The following is an 18585-nucleotide window of genomic DNA, read 5'->3' as shown; positions in this document are numbered from 1 at the left end:
TGATTTAGGGCATGTGAGCAACATCTAAAGGAAATGACTGAGAGGTATTGGCTGGGGAGCACTTACCTTCCCTTGTACGGGGCTTATGGAACAGAATCAATAGATTTTCTATCCTGCTCGCTGCTGGAGACCCCCCATGGCTGGGCACAGAAGAGATGGCAACAGAGTGAAAAAATTTCTCCCGAGAAGGACAAGTTCAAGAGCACAGAGGAAAGCAGCCAAAAGCATCGTTATCGATGGGGCAAACGCAGTCAGGAATCTCATTACTTGCCTCTCAGCACCGCCCCCCCACCCCGCCCCAGCTGCATGCTGCCTGGTCTGCAGCGCGGTGGGGCTTTGCTGGGGCGAAACGGCTTCAGCGGCCTCCCAGGACCCACGGCTTCGGGGAGCGCAGAAGGGTTGGTGGTTGCCCTTGCAATCGGGGCAGGCTCCGGCGAGGCGCGGGGCTGGTGGAAGCAGGGCAGCCAGCGTCCAGCATCTTCCACGCACGTTATCGGTTCAGCAGCAGCACGGGATTTGCTGGATGGCCGGGAGCCATTTCCTACTTGTTTTTTTTAATCAGGTCTTCCAGCCAAAAGAGCGTGTCTGCTAAGCTCAGACAGGGTCTGTTGTCCAAAATGAAGCCACAGTCCAAGGACACCAATCCAGGGGCACACCCTACCCCACAGACGTGTCTCTAGCCCCCTGCCATAGGAATTATAAAAATATAACCAACGGCATCACTACACCATGATTATAAAAAACTGTGGTCCCCTGTAACTGAAACCCAGTATTGGCCTGAGACCAAACTCCTCCATATTCCACAATTGGAAGATTCAAGGTTAAATAAAGAAATTACTTGTATGGCTGCCCCACACGAGCTGCTGGCAGGGCTGGGGCTCAGGACACGGCCAGCTCTGCCCATGTAATTTGGATATTGCCCCTGTTTTGGTGAGCGGGAGGTGCCAGATGAGCTCTCCCCGGCCAGCAGTTACCCCACTGGCACCAGCCCTGTCATCCGGAGCAGACACTCATGTAAGGGGCGTCTGGACGATGCTGCTGGTGCCGTGATGGACTGCCCGTGTACATCATCGCGTCTGCCGGCAGGACCAAATCTGGGCTTTCACTGCCTCAGAAAAACTTATTAATGGCAGAGCTGGCTGATCTCCAGCCGCAGCCCCCCGCGCCCCGGCACGGCCAGATCCCGGCTGCGGATCCCACCTCCGCCAAACTGGAGCTGTGGCTTGTTTTCCAGGCAGTGTGAGAACGTCCATCCGAAGTCGGAGCTTCACTTTTCAACCACCTGAACCCCTCTCCGACATAACACACCCCGGAGCTGGGGAGTTCACGGGGCTCATGCCGCACGTTGGACCCTCGGCACCGGTGCTCCGGAGGGAAATGCCACACAGGAACCTGCCCGGCCACAGCCACTGCCCGGGCGGCCAAACTGGCCAGGGGAATTCATCCCGGTTTGACACCCCGTATTTTACCAGCTTTACTAAAGAGAATATTGTCATATGCTTCTACTTTTCGAGGAGCTGAGCTGTCCTTTAGGTAGCAGCTGCCAGCATAAATATACATGAGGAACAGGTTTTTAGTTCCTGAAAAATGTCTAAAAACTGTAAACAATTCTCAAGTCATACGGGGATAAACACTCAGAATTTCAAGATTGTTTACAGTTTAAAAAAACAACAGTCGCTTGAGTTCAGTCAAGCCAAGCATTTTGGATAGATAATTTTTAAACATTTGGTTTCAATTCTCCCAAAACTTCAGCAAAGAAGCCCCATTCACGCTAAACTTAGCTTACAATTCAAAATGAAAAGTATTACTGACTAGAAAACCGGATGTTTCTATTTCAAAAAAGCAACCGTCTCAGATATTGGACCATCTTGGAAGACCCTTTGACAAAAAGAAAAAACAAAAACACTCGGTCAGGAAGTTTATCCAGCCTCATCTTCTCCTGCTTAAAGTTTCCGTTTGGTCGAATTAGTTGTTTACTTTGCTTAACAAACAAGAATGCTCTGTCAAAAATGAAAATTCCTGACGTGTCCCATTTGTCAGCCCGAGAGCAGAAACTCTGCTCCTCGGCCCAGTCCTTCCCGCCGGCCCTGCAGCCTTCCTCCCTGCCACCGGCCCCCGCTCCCCCCGCAGACGCTTTGCAACGGGGCAGAGTGGAAAACAGAGTTCTTTAATTTCCTCTTTGCATTAGACTTCATTAGGAAAAATCCAGAGGCCCCTCACCGAGCAAACGTCTGCATTTGCATGTCTTCTGTGGATGTTTGAATTATATTTTCCTGTAGGGTTTTTTTCTTTTTTTTCTTCCTTTTCTTGTGTCTTTCCTGCCCCACTGACACCGCACTCCTTCTGTGCTCACAATTAATTCCTGAAATAATTTTTTTTCACTTCTGCCACTCTCTCTCAGCTGGATGGCTCACAGGAACATAATTTGCTAGCTCTGTTGGTAGGAAATTAGCCATTTAAGCTATTTGTTGGTATTAGTGATTACCCAGTCAAGTTACATGGCAGTCCTCCCATTCCCAGGCTGCGTAAGACATCTCTCAGGAAGAAAGAAGGAGAAAATAATTACTAACAAACATTACAGGGTGCATTTTGGATGCTTCACTTCACTAAAATGCATCAGATCTGATGGCTTCTGGATTAGGTATTTGATGTTACCAGTTTGCAATCACCAAATTCTACTTCGTGACCGCATTCATGAAATTATTTGCAGATCTGGACTTTTAAACGTGTTGAAGACACCTCTGTAATCATTCCTAAGTACAGCCACCAAAGGCCGGGATAAATAACGCGAAGTAAGGCCAGGAAGAGGAAGAGCACCGGTAAGAAACGCAAACACCCAACGGTGCAGCATCCAGATAGATGCAGCCCCGTCCCTGCCAGGCTAAGGGAGGTTCAACCAACACTTTTCTCACCAGACCAGCCTTTGGACAAGAAAATAAGAGCTAAACCCTTTCTCCAAGCTTGTAGCTCCTAGTAAGGCACTTGATTTCCAACACAGAACAAGTGGGAACTAAACCTTTTTTCGCTGCTGTGTAGGGGGTAAACACGGCCCAACATGCCCAGTTATGGGAATGGGGCTCTGTGGGCTCAGGAAGCCAACCCGTCTATCCTCAACCACGACCAAGCCAACTCTGTTGCCCTAAACATTCCCCAGATCTCGAGCCTGCCTTGGCCTCTTCCCTCCTCTCCCACGGGTTCTCTTTTCCCATTTGCTTCCCAGCAGCATCCTGCTTCCCTGCCCGAGCACCGGCTATCAGGAAGGCTTCTGCTTGTCTCCATCCCTACAAGACCCTCGGTAGCTTGTACGCACACCAGGAAAAAAACACCGCAAACAAGCTGTTAAGACTGTGCAGCCCTTTAGCGACGCTGACTGTGTCCAGAGCAGAGCCCCGCTGCTCCCCGGGACAGCTGGACTGCACATTCCCACCCCTTGTGAAGACTGAGACCATCCAGGACGCAGATGGGAAAGCAAATTAATTGGCAGCCTGTGGGACATCACTGATGAACAGCAAGGGAGGCCAACTCCCCCTTGACTGGATCTGTTGCCTTCTCACAGGAGCATTTTGACTCGTCTTCCTTTATCTACCAGCTGCAGTTTTAGACTCCTAGGGGAGGACGCAGGAGAAAGCAGGAGAAGGGAGAAGGACAAGATCTCCGAATCGGTTGTCCCCAGCCCGTTGTGCCCTGGGGTGGTAGCACCGAGGCTGAAAAAAGAGCCAAAGAGAACAGCCTACTACTTGTTCTCCTACAAAGGACCTCAAGGTCTCACAGGCGACGTATTACTTCAGAATATAGTGGTTGTCCTCTGATCCAGATCCCCTAGACAGACACGGGCGTGCGTTTGTGCACACACAGGGGTGTTCGTGTGGGAGACTGGAGCATTTTCAGCTTTGGCAAGCTCTCCTTGGACATCAGAGAGTTACGGCTCTGAAATACAGGGGAGGCAACAGGGGGAGAAAAAAAAAAAAAAAAAAAAAAAAAAAGACTCCCAGATGTTGCATTTGACTTTCTATCAGGCTCTTTGCTACCTGTGTGGCCCTGGCAAAGCACCGGGGCTTCTTGGATGCGAGCTCCCGTGCTCCTGCTGGATCCATCCCGAGATAGGGAGCTGGCTGGTGGTCAGAGAGGAGAAGCCAAGCTGCAGCTATTCCCTCCCTCCACTCCCAACCCGTGGGCTGTGCTCCAGTATCTCTGCTGAGAGAGGGAAAGAAGTTTTTTATTAATCAAATGAAATAAAGACTGAAGGGATGAAAGGGAAGGTTCAAGGGAGCTGCAGGTGGGGAGACACCGAGGAACTGGAGCGCAGCAGCTGTTTCTATAAGGCTTCCTCCTGCAGAAACATTAGCTGTCCCTCACACCCCTTCTCTGCTCCATCCCCAGCTTGGCCTTGGAGCAATGCGGCTTTTCCACCCCCTCCTTCCAGCCAGCCCTCTCCCGCCACGCACACCCACAGCGTCTCTGGGCACTGCCAAGCACCAGCCATCACGCTCAGAGCTGCCCGCACACATGGCTCCATTAAGAAAAGCAAGTAATTCTGTCAGATATGGGTTTTGGGGATTTCCGCGCTCACCCCTTGGCCACCATCCTTTCCTGTACCAACCACCCGAACCCAGGGTTAAGCAAAGGAATGAGCTTCAGAGCATGAGAATTATTCTCGGCCTTTGTAATCCCAGTTCCAATTTATCAGCATAAAACCTATTAATCAGTTTTCTTTGGCTAACTTCCTGTTGGAAACTCCTTTTCCAAGCTCACCTTCTTTTCCAGCACCACCACACCCATCTCCAACCAGAAATGACACCAACGACTTCTACGCTCATCCATACGCACAGGGCGTAGCTCCATCCTCGGGCTTAAGATTTAGGGACTTTGCACCACGGTCAATTGGAAACAGAGACACTCAATCATCCGCCCGTTCTTTTTATACTACATCCCACAAGCGCTGAAATGCAGCCAAGTTTGGGAGGTATCGGTAGTTTGGTGGACAGCTGATCTTTGTGAAGCGATATGCAAGCCAGCTCAGGAGGATATTGTATTCCAAGGCAACCGAAGCATATTTCTGGTTTTACATCAAATTCTCTGCTACCTTTTGGCAGAAGGCTCTCTATACATAAGGTCTTGTTTGAAGATTCATGTTCTTGGCATCCTTGCGCTCACGTTGGCTGCTGCAGAACTCCTTCGTGTCTGCAAGGGTTTGCATTTGCGCATCATCCACATCAACTCACATCAGGCGTAGCCAGGTCCTGGTCACTTCTGACCCCTCTCCATGCTGTCAGGCGAGAGCTGAGCTAGTGTTCTGCAGCTGGTGGGTCCAGCCAGCCCTTTAGCAGCCACTGCAGCAGGTTCAGGCTGAAAGGCTCAGTCTCCAAAGAGCCCGAGGAGCCCGTGGATGGAGCTGGCTGGGACTCGGAAGGCAGGGGAACCTTTCCTCCTAGGGCCCTGCGCTGCATTTCCCTGTTGAGCCAGTTGTAATGGGAAATGACAGCCGATGAAAGCTGCTATTCACGGCCCTCTAAACAGTTCGTTACCCCCCTCCTCATTCCAGCCCTTCGATGAGATTCACTCTGGCTTCAGTCCAAGCGCAGAGACCGAAGCGGCTGGAGAACCCACCACAGCGGCGGTGGCCGGGGCCGTACTGCGGCAGGGCTTTCTGGCTGTGCATCACAGCCACCAGCGGAGAACAGCCGTAGGCTACGTCCTGCCCAGCCCAGCTCTCCTTCTGTTCAGCTGATATTGCGTTTCAGGTGAGACACTGATAGTCACCAAGGCCCCATTTGTGCACGTCTATAGGTTTATACAATATTTGAGTACCTCCCCAAATCCCTCCAGATGTGTACGCATCTGGGGACACACACACAGAGCAGGCACAACATCTACCACTCTGTGGTTTATCTGTATCCAGCCCCTTTTGTCACTCCAGAACACACACTGATTGTTTGCTGCAGGAGTGCCGCACTGCTTCAAGCCTTAAATGCCTTCTCCAAGCCCTTGGGCTCCTAGACATCCCCCCTCTTCTCAACATTGTCAGCTCTAAAAGACCTTTCATAGAATCACAGAATGGTTCGGGTTGGAAGGGACCTTAAAGATCATCTAGTTCCAACCCCCTGCCCTGGGCAGGGACACCTCCCACCAGCCCAGGTTGCTCCAAGCCCCGTCCAGCCTGGCCTTGAACCCCTCCAGGGATGGGGCAGCCACAGCTTCTCTGGGCAACCTGGGCCAGGGGCTCACAGCCCTCACAGCAAAGAATTTCTTCCTCAGATCTCATCTAAATCTCCACCCTTTCAGGTTCAAACTGTTACCCCTCATCCTATTGCTACACCCCCTCATAAAGAGTCCCTTCCCCATCTCTCCGGTAGACCCCCTTCAGGGACTGGAAGGGGCTCTAAGGTCTCCCCGGAGCCTTCTCTTCTCCAGGCTGAACCCCCCCAGCTCTCTCAGCCTGTCCTCACAGCAGAGGGGCTCCATCGCAGCATCTTTGTAGCTTCCTCTGGACCCGTTCCAACAGGTCTCCTTCCTGTGGTGAGGGCTCCAAAAGCTGGACACAGTGCTCCTCACGAGCTATCAGTGGGTTTCACCACTAACCCCTGGGGTGGCTTCCTGCACAAGGTATCTGGAATTTAGATTGGATCTTGCCTGTAAGATCCTAGGCAGCTCCACACCTTGAGATGTAGGCCGAAAAGCTGAAGGAGGATTCAGAGAAGACCCATGAGAATGGCTGAAATCCTGAAAAGCCCTGGAAATCTCACCATGAGTGAAGAAGCCAAGGAAAAAAAAAAAAAAAAATCTATCTGGCTTAACAGCAACCTTTTCTCAGACTGAGAGAAGAGATCCAAGACATACAAGGATCTGAGCTTGCACCAGAGCCTTTGGTCACTCATTTAGGTGCCTAAGTTTGATCATCTAAGTCTAGATTTAATCGTCCTCTGTTGTGGGTTGGCGAGCTGTGCTATGGAGTTTGAATTAATTCTTCTATTTCTACGTCACCGTTCTGAGACTCAACGGATGTAAATGATTTTACCCGGCAAAAAGACACCACAGTGGTGCCAGGAAAAGAATTCCTACCCACAGGCCCTGAGACTGCAAGACAGGCAGTCAAATAAAAGGGTGAACACAGCTTTTTGAAAAGAAATCTCAAGAAACCAACTCTCACCTCTCAAACTCTGACTGTGGCATCGTTTTACAAAGAAGGGATTCCTGCATGGGATAATTAAAGACAGACGTTTCAGCAAGGATAACCTGGTGGATAACAACATAGTGGCAGCGGGCCAGGGCCAGCCACTGGTGCCTTTCCTCCTGGAGACCCATGATGGTGCCACAACTGCGACCAGCGGGAACGAACAAAAATTCTTTGTCACAATCTAACCCTTCTGGGCTCATCCATCTGCTGCACCAAGCCCTTCACTCCTTGTCTTTGCACTCATGGAAAATGCCATCCGGGATTGTACTCACCAAAGCTTCGGAGCTGAGATCTGGTCCATGCCATGGATCACTAACGAGGTGCTCTCTCCAGATGCACTTGCACTCCATCAGCTGTCAAAGCCAAGGGGATCACCTGAGAAGGATGTATCAAATGAGCGTCATTAGCTTATAAAGCCAAGTGCCAAAACTTATCAGCCACTGACCTGAGAAGAACCAGGAGTACTGAAAGACACCTTGTCACGGGGGAACACCAATTCACCCCCCAGGTCTCCGGGAAGCCAACAAAGCTTCTTTTTGTGTCTGGTTGTGGAACAAGACAAATCCAACACTTCTGGCACACAGTAACACTCTGTTTCCCATCGTGGGGGGAGAGGAAGGGGGGCCCAAGGAACCATCACTAGTTAGGCCAGTACTGTCTCACTGTTTTCATGCCTGCCTGTATCTGTCTCCTGACCATTTTCCCTTTATCTTTTTGAGGCTAAGGACCTACAGCAACTGAATTTTAGCCATCACCCTTTGGTGCTCTCAGAGTAGAAACCTCCATGTCCAGAGGAGCTCGGTGTTCCACAGGAGCAGGGTACGGTGCAGCTGGGATTTTCAGAGAGGGCTGGTGGGGCCGTGAGCTGCTGCTGCTGACTCTGAGGAGGAAGGACCAGGGGATCTGCGTCTCCCTGGAAGGATTTCCATTTCCACAGCAGACTTTCAAAAACATTAGCAGCCACAGTCCAAGAAGCAAAATGTCCGTTTGTGGGTAATAAACCCAGACAGATACCTCCTGCACGCAAACAGCCAGTGCCTCTGAGACAAGATGCTCTAAATAAATAATCGACAAATCCCAGAGCTGAATGCACAGTTGCTATTTGCATCATAAATAAATGAGGAGGCTTTTATTTACTCATCCTGGGGGCAGAGCACATAACAGAGGGGCTCCTCAGAGCTTCTACGCCAGAAATTGTCATTGCTTTAGCACAACCACTCGGGTCCCACCAGCTGGTTGCTCCTGGGGCGATGCACAGCTCGCCAGTGAGAAGGGAAAATAAACGCGATGTCTCCGTCATCATGGAGCACTCAGCTCCCTGCTGACCTCCCTTAGCTGGCACGGTGGGGAGGACATGGAGCCAGCACCCAGGGACGTGTCTGAGCTGCCACAGCCCTGCTAGCCAGGGAGATGGAGGTTGGAGGCTCCATCACACTGGGAAGATCCGCAGATCCACCGAAAGACAGCCATGTTTGTCACCATTAGAGACATCGCTCCTGGTTGTAAACCATCCTCTAATGGCTCCACGGGGCTAGCCGCACAAGGAACATGTAGGTCCTTCTCGCTACTAAAGCTAGAGGACATCGTTTTGCATCAGGAAGCCATTGCACAGTTTGAGGAGAAGGCCATGCTCCAGGGAGCACTCTGAGAAGGAGCAGCCCAAAGGAAAATTAGGAGTTTTCATAAAGAAAAACAGTCCCATAGTGGTGGAGAGAAGCCAGTCAGTGCCCAGAAGCCAGTCAGTGCCCCCAAACTCTGTGAAAAGCCTCAAGAAATGGAAAAACTCTACCAAAAAATTGCGAACTGGAAAATCTCAAGATGCTTTCCACAGAAGACACCTGCTCAGTACCTCCTTTCTCCCCACAAATTTCATTTGGGAATGCAGTGAACCACCAGCTGTTCTTTCTGTGAGGCCAACAGTAAATCCTCTACCCCCCATCACTCCTCAGGGTCAAACCTGCTCTTGGACAAGCGACTACCTTGAAACTGCATCAACCTTGCAACAGGGGCGCCCCGGTGTCATTCAACAAAAGCCAAACCAAACCACAAAGAAGAACAGAAGACAAAAGTTCCCATTTCTTTCCCTTAACACCCACTGAACAGGGAAAACAGTTAGTGCCATTTCCAAAGAGAAAAGCCACCTTTCAGCCACAAAATATATCCCTGGAGATCCAGCACACTGGCGTCTGGCTTGGTTTTATTTACTTATGTATCAAGTGCTATTGATCCGTTTGCTTCAAGCAAACCAGCGAGCAGTGAAACCTTTTCTGCTCTTCATGTCCTGAAAACTGCATTTTTTTCCTTGTTGGGTTGGGGGGTGACAAACAGCCAGAGCTCAGAGCGGCTCAGAGCACACACGTGCAGCCTGACCCCATCCGTCAGCTGCAACGGCATCCCGAGCCCGCAGCTCTATTTGGGATTATCAATAAAACACAAGTGGATCCAGGGAGGTCCCACCCCTGGACACCATGGTGGCTCCTTGCCTTGTTGGTGGCACAAGGAGGACAACACGCGGGCTAGATAAACTGTAGTGTAGAGCCAGGAACTGAATTCAAGCCTTGCATCCAAAATGCAAGGTCGCCCTTCCCCATAAATCACTGTCCTGCAACTCCATGTGCATCTTTGATGATCGGACGGGGCCAGTCCTAAGCAGATGCAACACAACATCGTGTGGAAGCCCAAACCAGACCCTTTAGGAACAACTTCTCCCCAAATCAGATTGTTATCTAATCCCACCACTAACTCCGCTGTCTATTCACACAACTATTTTACCAGCTATCCGACAGCCAAAATGCATTTCTATGCTTGAACGGTTCATTGCCAGGATTTGTGTTTCTAATACAGCTGCGAGAAGACCACGGCTTTGTGCGCTGATCCCACTGAAATGGTCTCCTCTCCTGCCTCCGCATGGGGGGTGCCTTGGTCCACTGGGTCCCAGCGAGAAAGGCCCATTGCCAGCCTCCGATTTGGTGCTAGGATTTATACCTCTTTCCTTACAGGAATGTGAGCTGCTCCAGCACTCATCGGGCTGGCACCAAACTGCTAATACTGTTCAAAATTAGTGCTGGTAGAAAAATGTGTCATAAAATTTATTTTGCAAAGGAAAAGTCATTTTTAGTTGGGTTTTTTTTGGTGGGGTTTTTTTTTGGTTTTTTTTTTTTTTTAAAGAAAGCTATTTCCTCTTCCCACACCACCGCCACTCAATCCTCCCCCACCCCACTGAAATCACGTCTCATCTCGCAGAGGAAATTTTGATTTTTCATTGGGGGGAAAAAAAAAAAAAAAGAAAAAAAAAAAGCCAAACAAACTGAAGTGAATTATTTTGGCACGAAGCCGATGCGTTTCAGCTCCAACGTATTGCCACAACACCTCCAGCATTAAGTCCCCCAACCTGGGAATGGCAGCAGGCGTACAGCTGCCATGAGGACGGGCGGCAGCACAGCCAAAGCAAACTGGTTTGGTTTTCCAGTAAAACATGCCGCTTTCCAGCTCAAAAAAAGATTGGTTTACCTTCTTGTACACGCACGTTAGCGTATAGCCTCTTGCTACAGAAACAAGGTAGGTTTCCTATAGGACTTGGTGGGTTATTTATTGCCAGGAATGAGTAGATGAACCCACACGGTTAAGACAAGATGCTGCTGGCCCTGGGAAATGGGGTCCTGCCTCTCTCACAGCACCTCCTAGACCTGCCTTCACCCCGGCCCAGCTCCTCCTGACCCGTCCCGTAGGGAAAGCAGCAGGAAATCACGTAGTAAACCCCGTGCCCGCATGGGCAGCGTGGCACAAGTGAGGGTTGCTCAGGCGGGAGGAACGCTGGCTCAAATTCCTCCGGGGTGCGAGACTTTGCAGCTTTATCAATTGCTATTTTTAACACAGCTGGGGGTTGTGCAGCTTTCCCGGCTCATAAGAAAATCGAGAAAAAGCAAAATTTCACTCGGTGGCACTACCTGTGTCACGGATGGTACACGGGTGATGCATTTCAACCTAAAAGATTAAAGTTTTGCAGTCCTATAAACAACTGTAAAGAAGCTCTGATAATGGGAAATGTCAGGAAACTTAATAACAACAGAGATTAGCGCCCTGCCTGTAGCACGTTGTTGCTGCATTCAGCCAGCTTTTTATATATAATGTCGACAGCTCCATACGAGCTGTGAATAGTTTCCTATCTCCTCTAAGCCTGGAGCCTCCAGGAACATGACTGACTTCCCTAGAGCTGTTTTGGATTTACACTGGCTCTGCTGAAACCAGGATTGAACAGCCAGAGCAGACCGAGGGAAGCCAACCCCGTCGCTCCGAAACTAGAGGAGCCGTGTCGCTTTACCAATGGGAGGACGGAGGAAACGCGCTTTGGATCTCTCTCCTGCCTTGGCAGAAATCCGCGCCCCCTCTTCCAGCTCCAGTAGAGCTGTGATGATTTACAGCAGTGGGGGATCGGGTCCTCCGCTCGTAGCGCTGCGGGATGATGGAGACAATGCTGATGGCAGAGACCTGTCCCGTTTCTAAGCCCAGGACGAATTAACGGCTCAGTTTAATCAAGACGACGGGCAGGTTTTTCCAAATTGGATGGAAGGGAAGCGCGCTGAAGGCCAGCAAAGAGCATCCTCTGCTAACAGACACCCCCCAGCAGCCCCCCAGTCCCCAATAACCCGCTCCTAACGCTGGTCTGGGAAAGCCAAGATGGTCAGCACACCACCAGCTGCATCCCTGCCTCTTCCACTCACCTTCCCACCGCCCTCAGCTCCACAGCCCAACGTTCCCCACCCGGCGTGGCATTCCCAAGAGCTCCTCAGGGGCATTCCTTAAATCTCTGATAACGGATGGGATTTTGACAGGAACGTCCCCTTAAAGTCCTCCCTGGTCTCCAAATCATCTTCTGTGGTGTTGAGGGCTGCTCTTTTGCTCACGGTATCTCTAAAAATACACAAAGATACAAAAGAAATCCCCTCCCCAAACTTTTTGAACCAAAAAATAAATGACGTGATTAATTATTCTGAAAAAAGTCTGTTTATAGTTTGGAGTCCATAAAACAGAATGCCTGATTTAATACACTATCCGAGAATGTGCTGTTTTTCATTTCAGCACAATCAAGACCTAAATCTGTGTCTCCCTCTCTCTCATCTGAGCTGGAAATGGTTTTATATTCCATCTTGCTTTAAATTATACACATCAAGTTTATAATGGGACACGGTCTATTCTGTTGCCAAAACCTGCTCTGTAAGATCATCTATTAAACTGTATTTATTTTTTATGACAAACAAGAAAAATGACAAAACAGCTACCGAGCTTCTGCTAATGAGGACCAAATGCCTCCCCAGGCACCGTTCCTATTACAGGCATCCGCACGGGAGCTGCCTTCACGTCCTCCCACCCGCCAGCGATGGCCGAAGGAAGATGCAGGGCTTTATAAACCCCACCATCAGCCCCGGGGGATCACGGCTCTTGCTGTCTGCACTTGGCTACGAGATCTGGGGTCAGGAGCTGTATCCCAGTGGGATTCAAGCAAGGAAACTCAGCCCTGGAAGAGGGGGAGAAAAGCTATTTGAAGAAAGGCGATGGGAGAGCCCCCGACCGGTGTTCAGCCTCTCGCCTGGGATGAGGGTGTGGGAAAACAAGACTGGTGGGACGTTAGTTAAAGCTGAGGCTTTGGGGCTGGCAGGTGGGGAACCATAAGAGGGGCAGGTTCCCCAGCCGACCCAATCCTCCTCCCAGCTCCTGGGGATGAGACTCCCCCGAGTCTTGAAGGGGCTACAGGGACCCTCAGCTGGAGCAAAGCCATGGCTCTGAGTCCTGATTCTGCCTCCCAAGAAATTCTGGCCTAAAAAATGACCTCGAGGAGGTTGCCAGATGAGCACTGGGCATGGGAAGACGTCTTTCACTCCCTGGGGCCCCACCAGACGCTCCAAACTCTTTTAGTAGCACAGACTTTAGGAAACACCTTCTGCTACCCAACAAGTCCACCCAGGCTGGGTGAAATCAAGCCATGGCCCATATGCATCTCGAGATGCAGATCTTTACCCGGCCAGCAGGATCTATCGGTCTATAGATTGATAATAAAGACAACATAAGAGTGTCCAACCTGCCTTGGTGCCCTGAAAAGGAGTGTTAGAAAGTGGGGACCCGGGAAGGCGTGGAGGCAGAGCCATGCTGGGGTGAGAGGACCTCCATGACATGTCCCAACCCCTCAGGACTCATTGCCTCCCCTCCGCCGGCAGCACCACCCCAGTGCAGCCCAGGAAGGTAACGTGGGTGGGAGCCAGCACCAGCACCCACCTCCCCGGCCCCGCGGCAGCTTTGCATGCAGCCACAGAGCAGGCCATGGCCGAGGCCATTCCCAGCAGGATGTTTGTTCCTTCCTTCCCCGCCCTCAGCTTTTGCATGGCAAAGGAGGGAGCTGCAGGGGAATGCAAAGTGCTCCGTCAACGTGCTCCTCCGCAGGTCGCCAGCACTGAGGATGTTGCTCTGACCCAACCACCCTCGACCCTGGGTCTGAAACCAGCCTGGGCATCAGGGCAGACTCATGTACACCCATTTCTCATGTCCATGTTTTATTCCTGGAGACATGGCAACAAGAAGACCCTTCAGCGACCAGTACAAACAGGCCTCCAGTAGTGCAGGGTGCGTTATACACGTGCTAAGATTTTTAGCGTTGAAGGAAAAAAGCAAACGCTGTATGGAAAGTGGAAGACATCTCGGAGAAATCCCTTCAAGCCTGGTGTTTCATCTGCTCTGCCAGACACCAAAAGAGTCCTGGGATTTTTCTTATGAGCGTTGACTTTGGAGGTTTCCCTTAGCTAAATGATTGCTTATTATGGCACTAAGCGACCGTCCTACCTGGCTCTTCGCCACAACCACAGCGGTGGCCACATTCTGCAACACTTTGGGAACCCCCATTAGAGGCGAGCAAGCCTGCCCATGTTTCCTTGGCAGGAAAGCAGGCTATGACATGAGATCTGTGGCTAAAAATCACCATAAACCTAATGCTATTTCAGTTTAAACGACAGCTAGATCTATACTACAGCGTTAATGTAAAAAGGCCTTTCCTTAGCATCCTATTCGTTTATTTTCACCATGCCAGTTGCCAGTGAGCACAACAAGCTTTTAATACTGGGCATGGCAACCCACGCCATTACAATAAATTCCTTATGTATCACATGAATAGCTAGACACATGAATAATTTAACCATGGTTTAATCAACATTAAACTAACGGTTTAATCAAGACCAACTATGTCATCTTTCCCTAAAAGAACTACAGACCAAGGCTCTGGCTCTGGTTTCGCAGCATAGGAAGAACACACGTATCTTCAGTGACGTTTTAAACAAATTAATCATGCATTTCTCCATGGCACCAGCGAGGCGAGGGCTGGAGCGCGTTAGCCGTCCCTTCTCCTGCTCCACCCAAAAAGTCTTCTACATCCTTTCTGCTGGAACTGCAGAGCGAGTTGGACGCGATGGAAAGGAGGTTGTGGAAGCAAAGTCCGTGCCAGCCTGCCAGCCCCGGCCTGTGCCAGGTTTGCACACTTGTGCACGTGTGCGTGTGTGTGTCCCTACGTCCCTGTTCATGCCCACATGTGCCGAATCGGGTCCGCACCTTGGACCTGGGAACATCACCCAGCCACAGCAGGCAGAGCAAGAGAAGAGCCGGGGGCAGGAGCTTGGTGCTCCTGCGCTAGACTTGCTGCAAAGATGGAAATACCATGGAAGTAAGGAAAAGTTATGCGGCAACTGCCATCAGCTGGAAAGAGCAGAACCACTCGGGCTAAGCAGAGAGCACTGGCATGAGCGACCACGCGCAGGAGGCCGGAAAATCACAGCCCTGGTGCAATCCCCCAGGCAGCGGGAGAGACCTGATGAGCCAAACGCAGAAGGGATCACCCACAAACAAATGGAGGAAAGATCATCCATGGACATCTGCTGGCCTCCAGAAAGGACCAGAGAACCACGGTCCTCCCATTCTCCGCAGGAGCCCCCGGAGACCGGCAGAGCCCCGGCTGCTGCTCAGCGCCAAGTCCACGGGAGCTGGACCCCGCGGTTTCGGGGTTAGGTCAGGAGATGCCTGTCTGAAGTGCTGCTGTGATGGGCCACGGGAAGGATGGTTTGGGTGCTCGGTCTCCACTCCCCAACCATGTTGTCTGGGATGCACAAGGGCCCTTTGGCTAGCAGGGGTCAGTGGTGCTCCCCAGGGGACATTTCCGGCCTCAGATGGGACACCTGACCTGGGACACCACCAGTGAAGCTGCGGTATTTGAGGTTTCCATTTTCAGAGAAGAACTAAAACTCGCCACAGAAAATACGGATGAAAGCAACATCTTTCACCGTTGGACCTCCAGCAGCCGCCGTGCAAAACGTGCGGCGCACACTGCACATTTCCAACGCCGGCAATAACGGGGACAGCGGCGTCTGACACCCAGCTCCCCCCGCAAAGCACCACCCTCGGCAGTATTTGCATTTCTCAAGAGCCCATGAGATTTTTGAAGGAGAAAATTGCTAGCTACAAGCTCAAACTCAATGGCAGCCCGTCAAATCCTCCCTCTCCGGACCCTTCAAGACACTTACTAAAGCCCTTGTGAAGCCCAGATCTGCCTCTGCCCATGTCCTCTGATTTATTAACTGTTTTAAAGGAGTTTATGGCTGTTACTGCAGCCGGAGATCACTGTGAACTCTCAGCCCGCACTGCTGGCTCGGAGCTGCACGTTTGTTCCTCTCCAAAATTCACAGCCACACTGATTTTATTCCAAGCAGCTAGGGCATCCTCCAGTCCAAATGGTTCATTATCTCTGGCTTTCTTTAAAAGGTCAAGAAATGCTCTCTGCTTGGCAGATGGACTAGCGCAGGAGTCGCGAAGTCTCAGGATTTGTAACTCAACAAGGTTATTAAATTGCGAACTCTATCCTGAGCAGAGGCAACACCAAAAGTCTGTCTAAAGTTTTTAAAGAAAAAAAAAAAAAAAGGGGTTATTTTGAGAAAATGATTTTTTTTTTCCATTTTCTTAAAAAAAAAAAATCAAGGAAAAAAATAAGAAGTCGGATCTCAAATCAAGTAACTCTGTTCTACAAATAAGTCCATTTCTCATTCTTCCGGTATTTGTTTTCTAACCTGTTGCCTCCAGGCCCTTCCTCCCTTTTCTTAAACTTTTTATTCCACCGCAGCTACTGAAGGACAGAAAGAGAAGACAAGAAAAGAGGAGGAAATCCCTCTCTCAAATAATCTACTGATTCAGCAGCTCTTCAGTTCCCACTGCCTTCATGTTCTATAGAGAAATTCAAAGCTCACCAGCACCAGACATGACCTCCAGCTGCGAGGGCAGGCGGCAGTCCCCGTGTGCCGAGCGAGCACCGCTGGGGCCGCCTGTGCTGCTTTGGGCTGGGTGGGCGCAGGTGGGCACCCGCGGCCTGCGCTCACGTCCCAGCCGGGCACCAAGAATGGGATGGCGCAAGCGGGGATGACAGCGCGGCATCAAAAACCCACACCCCCCTCTTCGTCTCCGAGCGCTTTGCCACCGAGTCTTGCTGATCTTTTAAACTAGAAGAGATCAAACGAAGACAAATGCACCAAGCACGGAATAATAATGAGCCCCCAAAACAGACAACCTCTGGGAGTTTGCAGCGCTGCTGCAAAACACGGATCTGACTGATGTGAAACCCTGCTCCTTGCCAGCAAGCACGTCTTGGCTGGCGCACCAGGACGGTGGTGCCTCTTTGGCTCCGGTTTTCGCAGGAACCAGGATGCTCAGGAGCTGCTCCCGTGCAACCCCGAGTTCTCGCTACCCTTTGCATCCCCACAGCTCTCCATGGAGTACTGGACTGTAATCACAAATACCAGCCCCAAATTCCCAGGGCGGCTCAAAGGGTGAAGGCAGTGGCTGCAGATCCAGACGTGCCGCTGCCAGGCAGGGAAAGGAATAGATGGGTTTGCCAGTCCGGGTGGGAATTGCAGCGTGTGGCCGTGCAGGCATTAGCAGCCCTGTGCCGGTCTGCAAAGGGCGCTCACTCCAACGGCCCTGCTGGGGGGTCTGAGCTTGGCAATTCCACCTCAGGCTTCCAGTTTGCAAAATTACAAGTTAGGGAGAGACAGTAACTCTGGCTGGTGCATCCACACATCGAGAACGAGCGTCTTGACGACCTCTGGGGCACATGGGGCTTCAAGTGGCTCTAGGGATGGAGGTTCCCTCTCGGACCGAAAAATGATGCTCCTTAGCATGCCCCGAAGGATCCCTGAGCCCCACTGCCCTGCCCCACAGCTGAGCTCTGCAAGCCGCACTGCTCTGCCGCACGGCTGAGCTCCCCACATCCACACACTGCCAACTTACACCAGCAGAGGATGGGTCCCTCCCAGCCCCTCGAGGCAGGACCCGTCCAAGGCTGCGGTTGCGACTCTGCGCCTTTTTGTCACCCCCCAAAAGGCACCTAAACACCCGGTACTGCTCAGCCTGATAAACCAAACCATTGTACCTTTAAGGCACCGCTCCAGAAAGAAAAGGCCTTTCAGCGCAGCGAATAGCATCGCTTTAACTCCACGCACCATCTGTTTGCCAAGATGAAGAGCTCCGGGCTGGCAGAGGCTTAGTCATTCGGACAAGAATAGGTCCCACTGTACTTACACTTCCCAGCTCCCAAAATAAAAACCGCGGCAAGTCATTGACTTCAGTTACCCTGTAGCGAGCACAGAGCTGGTGTGAGGAAACACCCGACTCAGCTGTTATCTCCTCCCAACACAGAACCAAAAGACGAGCACAGCCCTGGGACCCCCACGGTCAACGGTGCCTTTGAGCAGCCTTATCAAATCTGGTTATTTTTCAGAGAGGGAAGGAGAATTACTGCTTTAGAGCATCCTTACAAATATTCCTGACAACCCTGCCACATATAGACCCATATCATGCCATTCTACCGGGAAAAAATACATGACAGATCCCAATGGCCAAGATTCAGTGTGTGCTGGGGTGCTCAAGGTGCCAGCAGCTCCCTCCAGGCTCTACATGTCCCTGGGGATTGAAGTCTGGCCGCACACCCAAATTTCAGCATCTGAGAAACTAGCTCAAGAGATGATTTTGAACAGAATTCTCTAAGCCAGGATATCTGGGGAGAGAGAGGTGGGTACACCTTCCACAACTTGCAACCTCAGATGCCTCTTGTTCCTCAAACCCAGCAGGGTCCGTAAGACTCCCACCTCGCTGCAATTCCCGGGCAGGACCACGTGATGCAGCCAGCACCGCGCACACCGCTTTGTTGTTGTAGGGTTGCCCAAGGACACAGTGCTATTCCCTACATGCACGGGAAGCCTGGACCACCTCCAGCACCCCACCAGGCCCTGGGACATGGCGCAGTGCCACCTCCCCAGTGCTGGAAGAAGCCAGGCATCTGTGCAGTCCTGAAATCTGCTTCACTACCCAAAGTTTTGCCGCTGTTACTCCCC

The sequence above is a fragment of the Chroicocephalus ridibundus genome, chromosome 14, assembly GCF_963924245.1.
Source record: "Chroicocephalus ridibundus chromosome 14, bChrRid1.1, whole genome shotgun sequence".
Lineage (NCBI taxonomy): Eukaryota > Metazoa > Chordata > Aves > Charadriiformes > Laridae > Chroicocephalus > Chroicocephalus ridibundus.
The sequence above is the reverse complement of the archived record's forward strand: the minus strand, read 5'-3'. Positions refer to the sequence as shown.